General features: G+C 42.9%; 1 non-coding gene across 1 annotated transcript; it reads right to left on the reverse strand.

The window, feature by feature from the left end:
• Positions 1-215: 215 nt before the first annotated feature.
• On the reverse strand, positions 216-337 carry LOC117695598 (small nucleolar RNA SNORA33). The gene has a single exon (XR_004604650.1). It is a non-coding gene; the product is annotated as a small nucleolar RNA SNORA33 (small nucleolar RNA).
• Positions 338-6,249: the final 5,912 nt, after the last annotated feature.

The following is a 6,249-nucleotide window of genomic DNA, read 5'->3' on the forward strand; positions in this document are numbered from 1 at the left end:
ACCGCACATTAACTTTCAATAACAGCAAAATAGCTGCAAGCTATGGCCTATCACTATGACCAGTTATCATGCTGTTTGTTTAGTTATTTGGCTTGAGAGCATCACCGTTTGGTTGGGGGGTGCATTCATGTGTATCCAGAGGTGTGCTTGTGTGTGGGCTCCTGGAGGTCAGAGGCTAACCTTGAGCATCATTCTTTGCTTAAAAAAAAAAAAAACACTGTAGCCATTTTCAGGGACCTTAAAGACTTCAGCCGTCCTTAAGGCTCATAACATGGCATTATTATTGCCAGCCTTTCTAAATTTCTGCAGAAACGTTGAGATTTTTTTTTATTAATTATTTTATTCATTTACATTTCAAATGATATTCCCCTTCCCAGTTACCTCTCCACAACCTTCACATTCTATCTGCCCTCTTCCCCTCCTCCGGGCTTCTATGAGGGTGCTCCCCCACCCACTCACCCACTCCTGCCTCACCGCTCTAGCATCCCCCTATGCTAGGGTATCTAGCCTCCACAGGACCAATGGCCTCCCCTCCCATTGATGCCCGACAAGGCCATCCTCTGCTACATATGCAGCTGGAGCCATGGGTCTCTCCATGTGTACTCTTTGGTTGGTGGTTTAGTCCTTGGGAGCTTTGGGGGTCTGGTTGGTTGATACTGTTGTTTCTCCTATGGGGTTGCAAACCCCTTCAGCTCACTCAGTCCTTCCCTAACTCTTCCATTGGGGACCCTGGGCTCAGTCCTGTGGTTAAGTGTAGGTATGTGCATCTGTATTAGTCATGTGCTGGTAGAACCTCTCAGGGAACAGTCATCCCCGGCTCCTGTCAGCAAATGCTTATTGGCATCAGCAATAGTGTTGGAGTTTGGTACCTGCAGATGGGATGGATCCCTAGGTAGGGCAGTCTCTGGATGGCCTTTCCTTCAGTCTCTGTTCCAATTTTTGTCTCTGTTTTTCCTTTGAACAGAAACATTTCTGGGTTTAAAATGTTGAGCTGCATGGGTGGCCCCATCTCTCAACTGGAGGCTGTGCCTATCTACTGGAGGTGGTCTCTACTAGGTTCTATCTCCCTTTTGTTGAATATTTCGGCTACAGTCATCACCATTGAGGCCTGGTGATGACTTTAGTTGAAATACTTGGCACAAAAGAAGTAAATGGAAGTCAGGTTGCTAATCAGCTGACTTAAAGATGGAGGAGAGTATTCTAGCTTGTCTCGGTGGGTCTAACTTTCATTTGTTTGTTTTTATTGTAACAAAATATCACCACATTGATTGTTACCTGATAATAACAATAAGAACCACCAAAATCAAATGAATAAATAACAGCAGAAGAAACCTTAAAGGAAAACAAAACAAACACCACTGAATTATCTTCTCAACCTCTGGCATCCTTGATGGTTCCTAGTTGGAAACTCTGTAGCAGAGTAACAGTATCCCCTTGCAGCACTACCTGAACCCATTGTTTGACTTTGTTTTAGAGTGACTCTCCTCTGCTTCATTTAGTTGGAGGCTCATGAACCCATTAAAACCAATAATCCACCCCTCTGTCCACGTATTCACTGGCTCATTGAGCAATAGCTGAACGTGAGGTATATTTTTGCAAGTGTCTGAAGATGAGGTTAATTCTGTTCTAACATCTTCTGGTCCTTCTGAAGTGGAAGTCACAGAGGCCATACAAAGGAGAAGCTGCCTTGTTTAGGGGGAGATCTGGAACTTGCCAATTAGGTTAGGCTGACTAGCAATGGAGCTCCAGGGAACCACATGGCTTCACTTCCCCAGGACTGGGACTAAGTGTGCCCCACTGCTCCTGGCTTATTATGTGGGTACTATATATGATTGCAATAATGAAAAAGAAGACAAGGAGTAAGTAGATAGCTCAGCTGCTAAATTACTTGCCTTGAAAGAAAGGAGATTTGAGTTCAGTCTCCAGAGTCTGTAGAGAACAACCAGGTGTGTTGGCATAGACCTTTCATCATAGCACTTAGTAGGCAGAGACAGGAGGATTAGGCCAGCTATGGCCACATAGTGAGGTCCTGTCTCAAAAGAAAAAAATTAAAATGTTACTACAAAGTCATGGGTGGTGGCCTATGCCTATAATCCTACACCAAAGAGGCTAGGCAGGAGGATTGCCATCTTTGTGGTTAGCTTGAGCTAGCTACACAGAGAATTTCAGCAGACCTGACCACCATAGTATGACCTTGTCTAAAAAAAATAACAAAGTTTAGAATGAGATTCATGAGTATATTGAATGATACTGGATTATCCCAGGATAATTTAAAGGGGGGAAGCAAAAGGAAATCGTGTTGCACTCTAATTTTAATCATGTCCTTATACCACATACACAAACATGAATAGGAAAAAAAGAATAGTGATAAATAGGACAAAGGTTAGAGGTTGTCTGAAATAGATCCTTTTTTTTTTTTTTTTTTTGTTTTTGTTTTTGTTTTTGTTTTTCAAGACAGGGTTTCTCTGTGTAGCCCTGGCTGTCCTGGAACTCACTCTGTAGACCAGGCTGGCCTCGAACTCAGAAATCCGCCTGCCTCTGCCTCCCAAGGGCTGGAATTAAAGGCGTGCGCCACCACTGCCCGGCTGCAATAAATCCTTATCTTCTGTACTTGTCTGCATCCATGTTCAAGTGCCTTTATGATTATTTGGACCTATGTAGACAAGCTAGGCTACTCCCCTTCATCTCAGAGTCAATTGATTAGCATCCATAGTCCCATGCACAGCCTGAATTCTCTCTTGCCTTGTAAGTAACATATCAGTGCAGTAGGCTTGCACTGTAGAGCCCCACGCTGCCTGTACTACCATTTAATTACACATGCCAGACTGTGGCAACTATTGGCTTAGGTGGGGGCTGTGATCTTTTGTGCATACAATATGCCATTTTTTAGAAGAAGCCTATTCTGAGTTCTGTCCTTTGCTGCCTGTGTTTGTTTTACTGACTCCCTTGTTCTTAATCTCTGCAGGTTCCTATTCTAGATGCCACTCTGGCTGTCTTTGTTTGGAGTGTGGGACTGGAACAGGGGGGGGCCTGCATTGCTAGACCAGTGTTCTGCCACTCTTAAAGCCCTCTTCTTAGCTGTTTTCTTAATTAATTTAGGTTCTTGAGGCAGGATGTCTCTGTGTACCCCGAGCTGTCCAGGAACTCAGAGATCCACCTGCCTCTGCCTCACAAGTGGTGTGCCACCACTACCCAGCCATTTTTTGAAGTTTTATTAATTTTTGCATTTGTGTGCGTCTATTTTGAGGTTCTTTTTTGTTTCATGGGTTCATACGGTGGTCTCTTATGAATGTCCTTTATTTGTTTACACTAATTTGAGCTAAATACTTATTCGTTGTAACTGAAATAAATCATTCATTTTAACAAATGTGTGTGTGTGTGTGTGTGTGTGTGTGTGTGTGTGTGTGCCACAGTGTGTGCAGGTGCCAGAAGAGAGTAACTTACATCTAAAGTTCAAAGGCCATTGTAAGCCACCCAATATGAGGACCGGGACACAAAGCCACATCTCCTGTGAGAGCAATGTGTGCTCATAACCTTTGAGCCATCTCTTCAGTCCAGTCTGTTCTGTTTTGGGACTGAGTTTTGTTCTGTAGCCAGGCTGGTCTTTGAATTCATGATTATCCTGTTTCAGCCTACTCTCTACAGTGAATACAGGTCTCTCACCAGAGTGGCCTTTATCAGGAAGAACCATGAATAAATCAATTTGTTCAAAATACTTGACCATTTAGGCTTCTCAAATGGTGACTAATGGAGTTCATGAGGAACTATTAAACATAGGCAGGACGATTACTTAAACCCAGGAGCTCAAGGCTATCCTGGACAACATAATAAGACCTCTATGTCCCAAATAATAAGTTGTGACATGTGGAAACATTTTACTCTTCCTATTGGCTTTTTTAGACACCTCTAAAAGTGGAGAAAAGCAGCACATACCCCAGGTGCTGCTTGCAGGGAACCCAAGAAGACCTGGAAAACACCCCAAGGGAAGGAGAATCCAATTTGTTACAGATAAAAGATCGAAGGTAAAGGGCTGTGAACAGCTTTCAGGGGTGGTAGTGCCAGGAAACATTTCTATCTTGCTCAGCCACAAAGTTAGCCATGCACTCTGAAACCTGCCTTAGTTATCATGACACTGTGTATAGAATTCTATTATTTTAAACCTATTTCCTCACCTGTAAAACAAGAAAAGCCAAAAGGCAACAGAACATAATGCCTGTGATCGTTCGAAGCATTCAGTAAAGCCTGCTTGGGTATAAGAGAAGATTCTGAGGTGTGATGTGGTAGAACTGGGTGGGGGTGATTGTAGCATATTAAAATTATTTTACAGTCTAAGTTCTTTCCAAATACGTAAGCTAATCATGATCATTACAGCACATGTCTGTAATACAAGATTAGAGTGCTACATATTCTAATATTCAAATTTTGGGGTTTAGTTAATATGTAGACTGTTTCATCTGCATGAATGTATATGCAGCACTTGTGCCTGGTGCCCACAGGGATCAGAAGATGATGTCGGATCACGTGGAACTAGAGTTCTAGATGATTGTGAACCATAGTATGGGTGCTGGGAATGTAACCCCAGTCCTCGGCAAGAGCAAGTGTTCTTAACGGCTGAGCCAACTCTGTAGCCCAATAGAGATTTTTCTTAACATAGAGCCTGTATTTGTCCCTGTAACTACACCAACATTTCTGAGGTACTTTGCTGCAGAAACCTGCCTGGCCTGAAGAAGGTTGAGTGACTCCATCCTGGGCACCCAAAACAGAGATGCACAAAGCTCTTAGATCCTATCAGTTTTAGCCCATGCTAAGCGTGGTGAAAGAAAAACCTTTTAAACAAATTAAGTATCCCTCTGAAACTAAATCCTGAGACCAGTGGGCTGGATGCCAAATTAAAGGCTTAGGGGATCTGCCAGTGTCTTCCCCCTTCATGCTGTGTATTGTTTGCCGTTCACACCCCTGCCCCTTCATTCTGCTTCATGTTTTCTCCCACTTCCCAAGAGCAGTGCTCATTTGAAATGTTAGTTCAGTAAGAATTACTCTGAAAGTGCACCTAATATTGTCTTGATAGCCTGAAGAAAAAAAGAACCAAGTGGAATTAAATGTAGTAAACACATCTGAAGGAAGTTAAAAAAAAAAAAAAAAGAAGAACAGAATGGCAATGGGCAAAAGACATAGGTGTGGCGGGCTCCACGTTCCCTTCTTTCCTTTGTTTTCCTGCTTGTAAAGGGAGAGGCTGAGTTACTATTCTTTCATCCAGCACGCTTCCATTCTAAGAGAAGGCCTCATGTGGGGGAAATAGTGTGGAGGAGGAAAGGGTAAAACTTGGAGGCCCACACTTGGTTTCAGCTTAATGCATCCAGGAGCAAGAGGCGAGAAAAGAGGTGAGAAACGAGGGTGGGAAATGTACAAATAGAATTAATTGTTTCCTTAGCCGAGAAGGATACACTCCAAGCAGCGCTATTTCACTAAAGCCTTTGAAGACCCACCTCTCCCAGCTGTATTGTTGTAAACTTAAGAGCTGAGGGTCAACTAACAAGACCTCTGGTGGATGGAAAGCACAGTTCCCGCCTCCTTTTCCTAAGTTCGGTTTTGTTTTCATTGAAATTTATTCAGCAGGCTCAACACAGGCTTTTACCTGCTTTCCTGCTGGCATGCCAGGACAAGCATCTACAGGAAAAAAAAATCACTATTTCATTCTACTAGATTGCTTCATGTTTGTTGCACGATTTGACTATGAACCTACACCTCAAAAGAAAGTACATGCTGTTAGTATCAATGTAAACATTGCCTCCAGCTCACTAGAAACTTTATCCAGGCAGGAACACTTATATGTATCACTCTGTTTTTTTTTAGTTGCAAACAACGGAATGGAAGTTACCAATTATTTTCTCTAAAAGCCCGCTTCCCAAAGGCCGGTTTATATTTACCTCAATGTTTTCTCACACTCATCCCAACCACGAAGCTAGGATCTAAGAATCAGCCCCCTTGGATACATGTTTTTTCCATTTTCTGCGATGAGTTCCAGAGCTAGTGAGAACCACACAGCTCTAGGAGTGCCTCTGGGTAAAAGATAAAGGAGGTTACAGCTGGTGGAAGCAGTAATTAGAGCCAATTACAACGTGACTTATCTGCTTTGTCATTAAAATGCCTGTCAGACCTCTCATTTTTCTAAACAAGAGGAAAAGAAAAGGTATAGCTTAGTGGGGGAGAGGGTTAGCCAAAGGGAAAGGATTTCTAAGGCTGTTCACA

Source organism: Arvicanthis niloticus, chromosome X (genome assembly GCF_011762505.2).
Source record: "Arvicanthis niloticus isolate mArvNil1 chromosome X, mArvNil1.pat.X, whole genome shotgun sequence".
NCBI classification, from domain to species: Eukaryota; Metazoa; Chordata; class Mammalia; order Rodentia; family Muridae; genus Arvicanthis; species Arvicanthis niloticus.